Source organism: Puma concolor, chromosome C2, assembly GCF_028749965.1.
Source record: "Puma concolor isolate L17-30 chromosome C2, mPumCon1.1.hap2, whole genome shotgun sequence".
Taxonomy (NCBI): Eukaryota; Metazoa; Chordata; class Mammalia; order Carnivora; family Felidae; genus Puma; species Puma concolor.
Window position 1 is genome coordinate 133,981,201 of NC_141675.1, and position 17,328 is coordinate 133,998,528.

At 39.0% G+C, this 17,328-nt stretch overlaps 1 long non-coding RNA gene across 1 annotated transcript in view; it reads right to left on the minus strand.

Annotated features, from left to right (window-relative positions):
- The window catches only part of LOC147577545 (uncharacterized), a 523,754-nt gene extending 507,565 nt beyond the window's left edge, over positions 1-16,189 (minus strand). The window contains exons 1-2 of the long non-coding RNA XR_015240383.1: positions 15,870-16,189; positions 718-907 (exon numbers count right to left, since the gene is read on the minus strand). This is a non-coding gene — a long non-coding RNA (uncharacterized LOC147577545). The remainder of the gene's footprint in view (positions 1-717; positions 908-15,869) is intronic.
- Between the last annotated feature and the right edge of the window lie 1,139 nt (positions 16,190-17,328).

The window sequence follows — 17,328 nt, forward strand, 5'->3', positions numbered from 1 at the left end:
TTTGAGGGAGTCTGTTTTCTGGACTATTTGGTGAAAGATGGAAAGAAATGGGGTGTAGGGGATAGAGAATGCAGCCAGTGTGATCAATTGATATCTTCAAGGCATAAATATGATCATACCTCCACTCTATCTTCTGAGATAGGGCTCAGTTCACAAGGCAGTCTACGGCCATTGAGTCTTCCATATCCTGGGCAAATCTCAATACCCTTAGTCTTGCAAAAACATGGAATAACATCTTTGTTCATCATAATGTTTGACGAGTTCCTTGTATACCACAAGCTCTATAGGCCTCCAGGCATGTAGTAGTGCCTGAGGGTCCAGCATATCCAATGTCAGGGTAGACTGCTTTAGTAGAGTGCAGCATGAACAGCTGCTCTGCCTGTGAGTTCCCTAGGGGAGGCAGGCATATGCAACCAACTGCTTCCCTGGTGCTGGCATTGAATCCAGCCAGCAGAAAGGAGATAGACATAAGTAGTAAATTAGATACCATGTGAACCTGGGAATTCAGCTATTCTAGCAATCTTTTGAACAATGCCTCCTTAATTATCCTGGAATTTCTCATTTCATTATATCTGCTTGCATTTGTTATCGATTGTTGCGTAACAAATTACCTGAAAATTTAATGTCTTAAAACAACAAGCATTTATTATCTCAGTGTCTGTGGGTCAGGAATTTGGCAGCAGCTTAATGAAATGATTCTGGTACAGGGACACTTACGTGGTTTATAATCAAGATGTTGGCCAGACCTGCGGTCATTTGAAGGTTTGACTGGGGCTGGTGGATTCACTTCCAAGCTCATTTATCACTCATTTGTCTGTTAGCCAGAAGCCTCACTTCTTTTTCACGTGATCCTTCCCATAGAATAGCATGGCAGCTGGCCCAGTGTAAGTGATCTGAGAAAGAACAGCTACCAAGAAAAAAAAAAAAAAGTGTAAAAATACAGATGTGACTCCTATACTCTCTACGAGGACCAGATAGTCGGTCTTGAGGCTTCTGCCAACAAAACAACACCCAAACTAGTGGGACTGTCTCCAGTGGAGATATTTCAGATGACACCATTGGGAACACACAATGTAGTTCAAACCACTGATACTAACACCAAAAAGCAGAATCTGAACCACTGATTTCCCTAAAAGCCAGTTTCCCTTGACAGAAAAGAATGGATTCTGTATGGCACATGGTCCTCAAGTTCCGCTCTTCCATATCAAAATCTTAAACACTTCACTGGTAGAATCAGTGTCTATGCCCTAAGTACAAAAGGAGACTGACAAAAGTAATTTCTGGTTTCTATCTTGGAGAAGATAACCTCCCACTATAATACAGAAAATTTTCCATTATGGTATTCCAAAGATGCTGGACAATAACAAAGACTAAAAGGGTCCAGTACACTTCTCTACTTAGCTTCACAAAATCAACAAACACCCACTTCTATATTTAAATTTGCAAACAGCAAACCATGATCTATAATATAATCTAACTTATAATTTATATTATAATGTATTATAATATTTTACAATAATATAAACCATGACCTATTTATAACATCCATGACCTATGGATATGACCCTTAGATCTATATCATGAAAATGTCTCCATCGTGACATTTTATAATCTGTGGATTAAATTGTAAAGTTAAACACTACCAGCACACCCTATATATAATAGTAGAATATTTGTTAAGATAAATAATTGAGAGATCAAGGGTGAACACAGAGTAGAAAATACAGTTCTGCAAGTAGTCATAAAACTATAGTTGACATGACTTACTTCCTCTACCACAACTTCCATGTCCCTTTGTTCTTTAAAAAAAAAAAAAAAAACAGATTCATCTACCTACTCCTTATGACCAATCCTCCAGTATTATTCCATACAATTCTCTGAACATATTCTGCATATAGATCCATTTCTGCAGGCCATCTGTCTTTCCAGACAAATTAGATAGTGAAATGTTCTGGCACAAGCTTTGCCAACAGAGAGGATATCTCTTCCCTGTTTTCCTTCAAGACCACTTCTAAGTCTATAATAGGACCAGAATCCAGTTCTGGCTGGTGCATAGCCATCAGTAAACAAACTCATTCATTTTCCCCCAATCAACTCATCTAAGGGAGATTCCCTCTGCAATCAGATGCAAGAGTTGAGGGGAGATGTGGTCATACAGCAAGGGTAAACTTATTGGGAATATGAATCGCTTGTTTATTCAATTTAATTTGATCTTTTGGAACTGAAATCTGGCGTTTCAACTTAATGTTAAAGGGCTGCTACAACATCTAAGTGTATGACTTAGGTTCAGATATCACCCAGTCCTTAATGTACAGTGCAGGTCCTAGGAACACTCAGGGTGCCATGACCAAAAATTTAATCTCTGTTAGGAACAAGGAGAAAACCAAAAGCTGATTCTCAAGAGGAATAGTTATCTGCCAGAGACAGCATTGTAATTTCCCTGCCATAGACTTCATTCAGGCAGATCTGCCATAGATATTTGGATCCCATAGGTCTTAAAAGATACACAGCAGATCTACTGGTCCAGCTAAAAAGCCTTCTCTTGCTCTGGAACCTACCAACCTGGAAGGTAGGCCTTTGGGCTCCTTGGTTAAAGATTTGGAGTAAATGTATATGCCCCTTCCAAAATACAAAAAAGACCATCAAGCATTGTGCTGCTTTTTTAGTAGTAAAGGAAACAAATCTCACAAATACTGAAAAACAGAATTAGATGTTTTGCTCGTATCTATACTCTACCCAGGAAAGGTTTCCACTTCACAAATCTGAAGGAAAAAAATCAAATATTAAAAAGTATCCTACGAAACTTTTACTTAGTGTTAATCTCTGGAAGAGAGAAATAAATAATGTCTTAACTTAAAAAGAGTGGGGCCTAACAAATACTTATTCTAGAAGGTATTTTATCTTACTTATTAATTATTTAGGCTTATTAAATCTTTAATCTCTGGCACGTTTGGAAGTTACAGAAATTAATAAGGCACGTGCACAAAGATGACTCCAACTCATAAAGCATTTCATATTTTCTGGTACCTACCACAGGCACTGTATGGCTCTTTTTGTAATCTCAATAAATGTTTCTTTGAATAACTGATGGGATCATCATTTTTTTTTTTTAATTTTTTTTTCAACGTTTATTTATTTTTGGGACAGAGAGAGACAGAGCATGAACGGGCGAGGGGCAGAGAGAGAGGGAGACACAGAATCGGAAACAGGCTCCAGGCTCTGAGCCATCTGCCCAGAGCCCGACGCGGGGCTCGAACTCACGGACCGTGAGATCGTGACCTGGTTGAAGTCGGACGCTTAACCGACTGCGCCACCCAGGCGCCCCATGGGATCATCATTAATGTGGTAGAACAGAAATAGCATGAACTTTGGAGCCTAAAAACATCTAGATTCAAATCTCATCTCTAATACTTATCAACTCTGTGACTTGGGGGCAAATTAGTTAGACTGAATAATGGTCCCTCCAAAGATATCAACTTGCTAGTCATTGGAACCTGAGAATATGTCACCTTACACAGCAAAAGGGACTTCACAGATGTGATTAAATTAAGGATCTGGAGATGGAGGGATTATTTTGGATTATCCAGGTGGGCCCGATGTAATTACAAAGGTCTTTCTAAGGGGAAGGTAGGAAGGTCAGGGCCAGAGCTTTGATGATGGAAGCAGAGACTGGAGGAACACAGCCCTGCTGAAACCTTGATTTTAGAACTTCTGACCTCCAAAACTGTAACAGAATACATTTATGTTGTTTTGAATGACTAAAATTGTACTAATTTGTACAACGGAAAACTAATCCAGACTCTCTGAGCTTTAGTTTCCTTGTGGGAAAATAGAACTAATATATTTACACTTTGATGATTAAAAATAATTTTAAAGCACTCAGCACATAGTAAGTACTCAATGAGTGGCAGCTGTTATGACACGTGCTGTATTGTTAGAGGTGAAGCTTAGCATATTAATTAAAAGCTTACACACTAGAATCATACTAAAGGGTATTTCTTTCCAGGCTCTACCATTGGCCAAGTCTAGGTTCATCTGTAAAATGAAGTTAAGGATAGGCTCAGCTCATAAGACTGTTGTGAGGATTAATTGAAAAATTTCATATAAAATACTGAGCCCCACATCTGACCCAAGGTTAGCACATAATAAATATTGGCTCCAACTACTACTGCTATTCCAACTACTGCTGTTTGTTTTTGCAGTTTCACCACTGAAGCATTCAAAAACTATCTCTGTAATTTAAAAAGACGTCCCTGTAATTTCCTGCCACCAGATGACTACATCTTGCCGTGGTCACTCATTCTGAACTTCAAAGAATGAAGTTGGCCTGGGGCTTAAAATGGTAGCTCTATCCTGGGCTCACCCAGATTTAACCCTAACTATTAATTCCCCCCAATTCCGTTCCAAAAAGAAGAAAAAAAATTCTCTTTATTAAAATAACTAAACTAGGCTTCAGTAAACATTAATAACTACTAAAACCAATAATGTTTTTGCTTTAGTAAATCACATCCTACGGTACAATTACATTTCTTCTTTCTTGTCCTAAGCATGTCTTTACCAGTTTATTCTCAACTGTTTTTTATACACCAGCATCTCTTCCTGACCACTACATAATTTAAAATATATATCCTAGTGCTCACATTTTCATAAATCATGAAGGGTGTTTTAAACAGCCCCTGTTTCAGTACCTTTCTTACACTTACAAAATTTTGTTATAAATTAGAGATAAAATATAATAGGAAATATAAATCAAAATGTTGAACATGCATAGACATGATTTATTACATCTTAAAGCACTTAGAAGGGGCGCCTGGCTGGCTCATTCAGTAGAGCATGTGTCTCTCAATCTCAGGGTCGTGAATTCAAGCCCCACGTTGGTCATGGAGCCTACTTGAAAGAAAGAAAGAAAGATAGAAAGAAAGAAAGAAAGAAAGAAAGAAAGAAAGAAAGAAAGAAAGAAAGAGAGAGAGAAAGAAAGAAAGAAAGAAAGAAAGAAAGAAAGAAAGAAAGGCACTTAGAAAGTGAAAAGCTGAAAAAAATAGAAGGAATTAATTTCTGATTTTCATGAGATTTTCTTGATATTTTCTTGATATTTTATTTTCTGATAGTATACTCATGAACATCACCATCATTGTCACCATGAAAAACCAGAAAGAGAAAAAACATTCAGCTTACATGGGAAAAATTAGCTTTCCATTTTAGGTGGAAGGCTAATGTGTGTATATTCACAATACTCACATTTGTGCTCATTCACATCAAATGAGTTAGTTGACGTAAGAACTTTCTTGTCAACAGACAAAATTTGAATTAGAGTGCATGTATAATTTGTCAATAAAACTAAAATATTTTTTATATATATTTTATTTTTCATTTTTTTAATGTTTTATTTATTTTTGACAGAGAGACAGAGCATGAGCAGGGGAGGGGCAGAGAGAGAGGGAGATGCAGAATCTGAAGCAGGCTCCAGGCTCTGAGCTGTCAGCACAGAGCCCGACGTGGGGCTCGAACCCACAGACCACGAGATCATGACCCGAGCCGAAGTCTGACGCTCAATCGACTGAGCCACCCAGGCGCCCCAAAACTAAAATACTTTTGAAGGCACCTGGGTGGCTCAGTTGGTTAAGCCTCAGACTCTTGATTCTGGCTCAGGTTATGATCTCGGTTCATGAGATATAGCCCTGCGTTGGGACCCATGCTGGCAGTGCAGAGCCTGCTTGGGATTCTCTCTCTCCCTCTCTCTCTCTGCCCTTCCCCCACTTTTACTTTCTCTCTCTCTCAAAATAAATAAATAAACTTAAAATAAAAACACTTTTGAGAGTAAAAGGGAGGATACTGTTAATAATTATGTCAGAAAATAGATGTAAACTGGGACTGACCAGAAAACCTGGGCATGTGGTCAATGTGGTCCTCATTGTTTGAGGAGATGTGACATCACCCTGGATGGAAGCATCTGGAGGGAAGGGGAGAAGGTACAACCACTACACCAGTTTAAAGCTGACTCCACCTGAATATTTACCATTCCCCTTAGTTGGTGTCAAAGTATCCTTGATGTCAACTGAAAGAAAACCAACCTCAAAATAGGTTGGTAAACACTTTATTCATTGCCTCGCTGAGAACTATAGCCCAGGAAACAGTATCTCAGATTGGTCTGAAGAACTCCAAAGCTTGTTAGCTACAGGAGATTATAAATACAAAAAGGGGGAGAAGTATAAGTGATTCCAAGCAGTTCTCCAAATTTTTTCACATCACAAAATATAATTTGTTACAATTGTAAAAATTAAGGGTTATTGATTTCCACATAGACAGGAGAAAGATCCTTAGGTCATCTTAATACATTATGCTTCTATCATATCTGATTGTTTAAAAATATTACTTGCATGCCTCTGCCTATCTGGTTTTCTAGTTCTTACTTTTCGTTTTTTGGTTTTTTTTTTTAAGTTTTATTTATTTACTTTGAGGGAAAGTGGGGGAGAGGCAGAGAGGGAGGGAGACGGAAAGAATCCCAGGCATGCCCCATGCCCCGTCAGCATGGAGCCCAATGCTGGGCAAAATGCGGGGCTTAAACTTACAAACCATGAGATCATGACCTGAACTAAAAACAAGAGTCAGAGGCTTAGCCTCCTGAGCCACCAGTCACCCCTCCAGTTCTTGTTTTTGATTCCTCCTTGAGGTCAGTTGAGACAGTCACAGAAGGCTTACATTGGTCCCATAGGGCAGCTGTAGTGCACATTTACCAGGCTGCTTGACACTCTGGGTTTCAGGCTAACCTAGAACAGTGATCCAAAGAAGGGAATTAGAAGCTCTAGATACTCACTGTCGTTCTTCCCATTCCCATGATTATCTTCTTTCATGATCTATTTCTGATGTAATTTCATGCACGTTTATTATTCAAAAAACTTTAGTATCCTTGTGTGCTAGGTACGTTCAGAGATGAATAAGAATTCTTAAGGAGCGGCAAATCATACAGAAAGATCAGAACACGAGCATTCATCAGTGCCATCAACATTGGCCTTACTATGTAATGTAAGCAGAGGTTTGGAAATGTACATACAAGCTAGTGATAGCATGTGGGGAGGGGTGCCTAAGAAAATCTGATGAAATAAGGGATGCATTTATAGAAGGTGTAACCCCTAAAATAAGAACAAACCCTGTGGGAATTCCAGGCAGGGCAAACAAAATTAAAAGGACCGGAAACGAAACTTTGGTGCAGAAAGAAACTAGAACATTTTCATGTAAGCGTATACCGGGCTACTGATGGGATATTGAGAGTGAAAATGAACAGGAAGGCTTTGAGAGTATCATGAAGGATTTTGTTTGCCAACCTAAGGAGTTCAGAGTTTAACTCTTCCTGAAAACCCTTATAAAAATATACACATTGGTGTGGGCCTGAAAATCTTTATATACATATATTTTAGGCTCAGGAAGATTCAAATGTACTTCTAACATTGAGAGCCCCTGAGATAGGAAAGTTCTTAAACTGGAATTAGAAGGGGGTAGGGGTGGGGCGCCTGGGTGGCGCAGTCGGTTAAGCGTCCGACTTCAGCCAGGTCACGATCTCGCGGTCCGTGAGTTCGAGCCCCGCGTCGGGCTCTGGGCTGATGGCTCAGAGCCTGGAGCCTGTTTCCGATTCTGTGTCTCCCTCTCTCTCTGCCCCTCGCCCGTTCATGCTCTGTCTCTCTCTGTCCCAAAAATAAATAAACGTTGAAAAAAAAAAAAAATTAGAAGGGGGTAGGGGTTACAGCTTAGAGGTAAAAACCATGTGGTGATAGAATGGCTGGTAAAGAGGTGATATACAGGGATGCATATAGAATTTAGTTACATCCTAGCTTTCTGGCTTGGGCTACTGGATTGATTTTAATCACATTAAACTGTAACCAGACAATATTCCAGAAGATTTCACCCAAGGAACATGATGTTTTCTCAAAAAAAAAAAAAAAAGTTAGAATAGGTACTACTGTAACAGCATATTCAATGAATCTGAACTTTATTTTGTGGTGGAACAGGAATTTGGAAGATGCTGACATTTTCAAGTGTTGAGGCTAATAATTCATTACCTTCATAGTCTTTTATTAGACTGGCTAGAGGAAAGAGCTATCCCTTTGGTGATACACAGACAAAGCAATTCCCACACACCCCTCTGAAGAAGATGCTACAGACAGCTCTGCTGAGCCTTTATATGGCAGTGCTTTTAACAGAATGTTTTTGTTTTCATCTGGTTATAAGTTGTAAGAGGAGGATGCAGGGTGCTGAATGCTATCTTTCCTGTTTTCCAGATTTGACAATTAAAGACCATGGCTGAACACAACAGGTCCAATACTGAAAGGACATGTGCCTTTCTTTTCCACTTATTTCCAAATGTCTCATAATTTCTTTGACAAGCAGAACAGTATTCTGTTTACCCCTAACCATCATTACACTTCGGTAATGTGAAGGAAGAGGCAGGAGAGAGAGCAGAGCTGAAGGAAGACAGGGTAATAATTAGAAATATTTAGATAATGCTTACTGTATGTCACAAATGGCTCTTTCTTTTTTAAGTTTATTTATTTATTTTGAGAGAGAGAGAAAGTGAGCATGAGCTGGGGAGGGGCAGAGAGAGAGAGAGAAAGAGAGAGAGAGAATCCCAAGCAAGCTCTGTGCTGTCAGCTCAGAGGCCAAGGCAGGGCTTGAACTCAGGAACCTCAAAATCATGACCTGAGCTGAAACCAAGAGTCAAATGCTTAACCAACTGAGCCACCCAGGCGCCCCTGCCAGAAATGGTTCTAAACATATTTAATTTTGCTCTCCTAACACCCCTTTGAAGTAGGTACTATTATTATCTTCATTTTTCATAAGAAAACGGTGGCATAGAGAAGTTAAGTAACTTGCTCCAGGCTACACAGCTAGTAAATAGTAGAGCTGGAGTAGGGAACCACATCCAGCTTCCAGCGTTGACACTATGGACCAGAGCTGAGGAGTAGCTACATCCACTCCTTTGGGCCTGGCAAGAATTTGTTTCCATTGGACAGATGTATACTCTGCAAGTTGTCTGGGAGTTAAACCAGTTTACCAGGGCCTTGGAAGAGGGTGCTCATGTAACATATGTCCATAGGTTTCAGAGAAGGAACCAATGAAGAGAGAAAGGTTGAAGACCTAGGAGAGTATAATAATTACTGGAACAGGTTCTGGAGAAGGTGAGACAAGATGAGACTTCCATAGGGGCATCTCGCTGTCAGCACAGGACCTGCTTGGGATTCTCTCTCTCCCTCTCTGCCCCTCTTGACCCACCCTCACCTCTCAAGATAAATAAATAAGCATTACAAAAAAAAAATAATAATAATAATAATAAGACTTCCACAGATGAAGGACTACCTTTCACCATGAGAAAGGACAAGTGAGGCTATAGGTGACTTTTTAAACACACATTGAAAACTGAGGTGAGTCACACCAGATGAGGCAAGAAGAAAACCCGGGTGCAGAGTGTGAAAAGTCAGAGTGTTTGGGGAGTGGACGGTTTGGGGTTTCCACGTAGAGGTGGCTAGACAGGTTTGGCAGCATCAGAGGCAGGACTGGCCTCATGGCTTGTGGCTACATGGGTTAGGGCCCAGTGCAAAACGAAAATCAAGACTCCTAGCCAAAAAAACTGTCAAGAATTTCAAGATAACAGTAGGACAGTGCTGAAACAGGCACATGCACAAGGTCTTTCTGAGTGTGGGGCCTTATGAGACTCTGAGGTCACACACCCTGCTCAAAGGCTGAGGGAGAATTGATTCTGTAAATCTGGGCTGGCATCAGCCTGACTCTACGCTAAATCAGATTTCTGAGTCACTCCACTTCTTCTAACCAAAATCTCTCTCCATAAGGAAGAAGAGAATCAGGTGGTGAGTAAATCCTGTCCCCCCCCCAAACCCCCACCCCGCCAGGCAGTTTTCTACCTCCTGATTTTGTAGCTGAGTGAAACCATGACTCTTCTTTTTCTGTAATAGAGGGTGTTGATTTTTATTTGTGAGCATGTCTTGCTTATCATCCCTAAGTCTTCTGCTCCATAGTAAAAACATAAATTATTACCTTAAAAAGTGACTATATTTCAGGGCGCCTGGTGGCTTAGTTGGTGAAACTTCTGACTGTTGATTTCAGCTCAGGTCACGATCTCACTGTTGTGAGATTGAGCCCGAGTTGGGCTCTGTGCTGGCAGCACTGAGCCTGCTTGGGATTCTTTCTCTCTCTACCGCTCTCTCTCTCTCTGCCACTCCCCCATTCTCTCTCTCTCTCCCCTTCTCTCTTTCTCAAAATAAATAAACAAAAAAAAGTGACTATATTTCTTAAAACAGGGATCACATCTTCTAATAATACAAAATTATTTTATTGTAAGAGACTAGAGAATATCCTCGCAGGGTTACAGGAAAAAAACAAAAGGTGTTTCTGTGGAGGAACTTAGAGACTATTCAATTGCCTATAACTTGTTAAATGAGTTAAAAGTCATACTCTATAAACATTACATAGCAGGTTTCAAATTATATTTAATTTCAGAAAATTGACATTTTATGAGGGTGTTTCCTTCCAACATAAATCTCACTGTCTTACCAAAATAAATAAATAAATAAATAAATAAATAAATAAATAATAATAACAATAATGTTTTTCTAAATATAATTTTTTTCAATTATTAGCTGGAAATATTTGCTTTGGAGCTAATGAGATAATCAAATATTTGTTTAAATACTTGAACAACCTGGCTTGTGTATATAACTCTTATAGTTATTTTTGTTGCCATGAACTCTCAAAGATACTGAGCATTCCTGGTGGTTATGTTTTTAAAAATATTTATATTATCAGATTAGCTGAAACTATTTTAACTATGCTTACAGAGATTTTGTGGCAGCCAAAAGGCACATGAAGAAACATTTTCAAAATAAATAAAATTGTAGAGATAAAACAAAGCAGGTAGTATCTTCTAGTCCTCCCTCCTGTCTTAAGAACATTTGTTAATATAAATATGCCATTTTTGAAAATCTGTAAACTACAACCATTTGGTTGTATATGTACCTCATTTTTTTTTCTTTTTACTACCACTATAGAAAATTTCATGGAGTCAGGTTCACATCAAACTTTGAACTGGCTAATTATTATGTCTGTTCTTTGAACAGTCTGTCAAAATCTCTCTGTTTTTTTCATCTGGGTAATGGAAGTTTTCAATCCTGAAATGATTCTAGAAGCACCCTAGAAAATGTAATGCATATAGAGAGGAGCGATTCACATCACCCTGTCTTTTAACCCTAACGTCATGACATTGAAAGGCTTGGACATATGATGCCTCTGAACCACAGTCCTTTAACAATAATCATTATATAACAACAACAACAACAACAACAAAAACAACAACAACAACAACACTTACAGGGCTTAGATGAGGATTGAATGAGACTATATTATTAAAAACATGCTGCTCAACTATAAATATGTAGGTAGATACATGGATAGATGATCGATCGATAGATACAAACATACATACATAGATAATAGAGAGGGATATCATGCTGTGGGAACACGAAATTCCCAACATAATATAAGACATAATATGGATGCACAAATAATTACAGCACATGGGAAGATTATAAATGCCCAAAAAGTAGTATATGGGAATAATGTTGACTGATAATATTTCATTTTCTAAAACACAAGTTAGTCGGATCAAGATGCCTAAACTGGCATATTAGGAAGAAAGTTTAGGCATCTGATCTAACTTGTATTATAGGAAAAAAGAAGCATGATCAGTCAGCATTATTAGGTACAAGCACAACCAGTCACATAATTTGTGAGGCTCATTACAAAATGAAAATGCAGGTCTCTTTGTTAATTGTTTTTTAATTTTTTTTAATGTTTAGTTGTTTTTGAGAAAGAGAGAGAGAGACAACAGAATGAGCAGGGGAAAGCCAGAAGAGAGGGAGGCACAGAATCTGAAGCAGGCTCCAGGGTCTGACCTGTCAGCACAGGGCCCGAAGCAGGGCTCAAACTCACAAACTGTGAGATCCTGACCTGAGCTCAACAGACTGAGCCACCCAGGCGCCCCTCTTTGTTAAAATTTTATTGGGAATTTCAAAACAGTGACAACTGAACAGTAAGCCAAAAGGGCAGGGGCAGTTCTAAGTTCAGAACTGCCTGGGTGGCTGCACTGGTATTTTCTTCGTAGAGCAGAAGGTAGCCTATGCCTCCCAGAAGGTCACATAAAATAGGGAATTCTCAAAATATAAGGAGGGATCGATCATGTGCCAGGTAACTAATAAAGATAACAAAAGTCCATTATAGAAATAAAATATTTTTCTCAGGCAGGTAATCAAAGTTATGAAGTTTGGTCTACTTATTCATTTCACTCTGAAACTCAGAAGTTTATCTTGTAAAGAAGACCCCGATAATAACATGTTTGTACAACATAGAAAATACATCCGCAGCCTCTCTCTTCTTTCCAGCTTCTTTCCCTCAGAAACCATCTTAGACGTCCCCAGCATTTTTTCAAATTAAGATTCATCTTAAACCATTCCCTTCGTCTGACAAAATCATCATTTTTCCATTGCAGTGAGAATGCATTGTATGTACATATGTACATAATCCGACACTTCTGGCTTACATTCTCTCAGCCCAGTCATGTGATTCTGGTAGAGCTCAGCTGCCCTCCCATACCCCTATATTTCTGTTAATGCCAATGAGACCCGGGCCCAGCCAAGTCTAAAAACCCCTTTTCCCAGCCACAGTGGTCTGATAGGGACACTGTCAAGCTTTAATATACACACCAAACAACTAGGGGTCTTTTAATAGGCAGATTCTAACTCAGAGAGTCTGCATTTCTACGAAGCTCACAGATGAAGCCTCTGCTGCTGTTCTGTGCACAACACCGGGAGTAGCAAGGACCTAGATGTCTCCCCCAGGATCTAGGGTTCTGCACTCTAACCAAACCAGGCCAGTCAACACACAGAAAGCCTAGGGATGGCTGAGCAGAGCTCAAAAGAGAAGAAGGAAGGACCATTTTGTTTCTTCAGTCCATTGTACCTGATGCCAGTTCCTCCTCACTCCAGGCACACAGGCTAATAAATCAACTTTTTGTTTAAATAAGGCTGAATTGGATTTCTTCACTTGCAACCAAAAGAATACTTAGAGTATAAACTCTCTTTAGATCTAATCTGACATTGCCCAAGATGTCTTGAACAAAATCCTATTCCTTATTTGCTACATTTGCAACCTACCTACCTTAAAGAATTTTGAATTCTGCTTCATGATTAAAAGAAATAACTAGGAACAAATATGTAATTGCTAAATTACTTGTTACATGTTAGAAAGCCACTTATTTTTCTATTATATTAATAATTATCTAAGTAAAGCTAATATAATACTTTAAGGCTTCTCTCTGATCAACTGAGTAAAAATATGGTATTCATTAAAAAAATTTATTTCTACTGTGCTAGCTTCCTGTGTTTCCTGCTGACTTCTCCATGGATAGCTATACCTCTGGAACCAGAACAAGGGGTACAATATAGCTCCAGTCTGTTGTGGGGAACAGACATTTGTAGAGCTAAACTGGTATCCTAAATAATATGCTGTTGGGGTCTAAAATCACACCAAGTTCATATATGTCTACAAACCACACTTATCTATAAAAGTGTAAACTACTTGTTATTAATTCTTGCTAAAAATAAGTTTAGATCATTGTGCATTTTTAAAATTAGGCTGTTAACTGCACTGTGGACTAAGTTAGTCATCCTCTATTCACATGGCATAAATTATTAATCACCCTTCGAGAATAGATGGGTGGCAATTCTGAAGACAAGGTTAAGTAAACATGGAGAAGTCTTCCTAGTAAAAAATGAATCATTGCTCTGAGAGGTGGTAATGTCATAGTTCTCTGAAACAAATAGAACAGATATTCCCATTACAAGTACAAATAGTAATCAGCAAATTCACAAAACATGGTTGTTATCCTTTTGTTAGAGCAATTTATATTTAGTTCAAGCCACAGTTTGTCAAAACTGTCATTCTGTAAAACTAGAATAAATCCAAATAGCAAAACGACTTTCCCAGGTCGGCTCTTGCTCACAGCCTTTATAGGCCTCTTCCTCTGAAGGCCTTATCCATTCCCTCCCACCCATGTGAGGTGCTTGGCATGGGCTCCCCTGGTGTCCGCAGAACTACACCACACGTGTTCACTTTTCTGAATGTCTCACTTCCTTTTCCTACAACCCTCTGCATAGTTAAGTATTTAGGACAAAGTTAGTGTTTTAAATATCTGTTTACTACATGGACGAGAAGGTTGGCAGATGCTACTTTACAACCAATTTAATCCAAACATAAAGGGCACCTTACATTTGTAAGATGCTTACGTAATGCTGATGTAATCTGCTTTGAAAAAATTCATATAGCCTCGGGTTTTTTCTTTTCTTTCTCTGTTAACATGAAGGGGACCTGGGTGGCTCAGTCAGTTGATCGTGGACTCTTGATTTCAGCTCAGATCATGATGTCACAGTTTGTGGGATTGAGGCCCACGTTGGGCTCTGTGCTGACAGGGCAGAGCCTGCTTGGGATTCTCTGTCTCTCTCTGCCCCTACCCCACCCGTGCTTTCAGTTTCTTTCTCTCTCTCTCTCTCTCCTCAAAATGAATAAATAAACATTTTTAAAAATAAAAAAATGTATTAACACGAAAAGGTTTCGTTTTTCCCATATAAAATAAAGCTACCCAATGTTGTTGAATTTGGCTAAAAAAAAAATCAACAAAAAACTATAGGTGTTGTGATTGCCTTCAAAAACCTTCAAATTCAAAGTAGTAACCAAGGGTTTAATACTATCAATGAGATAAAAAAACAGATAAGTACTTTACACACTGACCCAACTAAAGGAAGGAACTTGTGTGTTTTTTTCTGCCATGAATTATATCAACAACTACCACTAGGGGGTGCTTCATCTCTTCTTATTCACAGTAAATGGACTGCTGCACTGAAGGCACATACAACTATACCCATAAGCCAGTATTTCCATTCTTCATTGGATGTGCAGGTTAATTTATCCCCCAATTTTATATTAACCAAACTATGGATATATATGATATCTTCAAAACAATAAGTTCACTTATGTTTATTGAATATTAATCAATTTACTCTCAAATGATCACTTTTCTTGAGACCTTAACTCTGAATGTAATTTTTCTCTGTTTTCATGGCTCTATGGACATGATAAAAAATGTGTTCATAATCAAAAGCCATAAATTTTTCCATTCCAAAAATAGGTACCAATTACGTATATGCTTAAAAAAATTAGAGGGAGAAAATAATTTGGCAACTATCTTTAATTTAATTATGATTTCTCTAACTTTGTCAGTGAATAGCACACTTAGTGTCTCAGTAAGTTTTCCATGATGTTCCAGGCCAAAATAAATAGCCAAAGTTCTATTCGTTAAGTAGTTAGATTTATCAACTTAAGAAGTATTTAGGTTCTAACAACTTAATAGCTATTTGTAAAAATATATATACGTAACAGAAAGAAAAAAAATATTTCATTCATTATTCCACACTTACTTATTAATTATCAGTTGCTGTTTAACAAATTACCCCCCAAATTTAGTGGCTTAGAAAACAAATACAGTTGACCCTTGAACAACACAGGGGCTAGGCATACCAGCCCCTCTCATAATCAAAGATCCACATATTAACTTTTGACTCTCCCAAAACTTAACTAGTAATAGCCTACTGCTGACCAGAAGCCTTACCGATTATATAGCTTATTAACACATATTTTGAATGTTATACTGTATTCTTACAATAAAGTAAGCCAGAGAAACCTGAGTTGTTCAAGAGTCAGCTCTATTTATCATCTCATCATTTCTGTGGGACAGGAATTCGGGAGGGGCTTACCTGGGTGTGTGTCTCAGAATCTCTCCTGAGGTTGCAGTCAGGATGTCAAGTAGGGCTGGACTTCCAAAACAGCTCATTCACATGACTGTTGACAGAAAGCTTCAGTTCCCTGTTGGCTGTTGGAAAACAGGTTCAGTTCCCTGCCACGCGGGCACCTCCATAGGGCTGCTGGAGTGTCTTTACAACGTGGCTGCTGGCTTCCTCAAAAACAAGTGATCCAAGGAGAAAGCGAGCAGGTGTTTGCAATGCCCTTTATGACACAATTTGGAAACCACACACCATCACTTCTGCAATATTTGATCTTTTAGAAGCAAGTTACTGAATTCAGCCCATACTCAAGGTGAGAAAAATTAGTCTCCATCTCTTAGAAGAAAACTTATCAAATAATTTTGGACACATTTTATAATCACTATACTTCTCAGTGAGGTCCATGCACCTTTGGGCACTATATTGGTTAATTTCTGTGTCAACTTGACAGGGCTAAGGAATCCAAATAGCTAGTGAAACATTATTTCTGAGTGTGTCTCTGATGGTATTTCTGGGAGAGATTAGCATTTGAATCTGTAGACTGAGTAAAAAAGATTGCCCTCCCAGTTCAGGTGGGCATCACCTAATCTGATGAGGGCCTGAATAGAACAAAAAGGCAGAGGAAGGGCAAACTTGCTCTCTGTTCTCTGCCTGAGCTGGGATATCCATCTTCTCCTGCCTTCAGACATCAGCACTTCTGGTTCTTGGGCCTTCAGAGTCACAGTGTGATTTACACCATTGGCCCCTCTCATTCTCAGGCCTTCAGATTTGGATTCAACCTCTACCACCAGCTTTCCTGGGCTTCCAGCTTACAGACAGGCGGATCGTCAGACTTCTCAGCCTCCAAAATCACATGAGCCAGTCCCTCATACTATGTCTCTTTCTATATATGTGTGTATGTATGTATGTATGTATGTATGTATGTATGTATGTATGTATCAATCTATCCATCCATCCTACTGGCTCTGTGTCTCTGGAGAACCCTGACGAATATAGGCATTGTACACTCAAACTTTGGAATCAGATTAGAAACCATAGCCTCGTGGGGCACCTGGGTGGCTCAGTTGGTTAAGCTTCCAACTTCGGCTCAGGTCATCATCTCACGGTTCATGGGTTTGAGCCCCACATCCTGCTTTGTGCTGACAGCTCAGAGACTGGAGCCTGCTTCAGATTCTGTGTCTCCCTCTCTCTCTGCCCCTCCCCACTCACACTCGGTCTCTCTCTCTCTCTCTCAAAAATAAATAAACATTTTAAAAAATTAAAGAAAATAAACTGTAGCCTCGTTTCCTGTCCCACATTGATTTCCATGTGCCATCTGCTTGTGATCACAGTGACCTCAGAACACTCAGCTTCACAAAGTTATGTCTGTTATAACAGCAGTGTACCACAATCCATAGCTGAAATTGTAAGCTACCTGAAGCTAGTAGTTCAT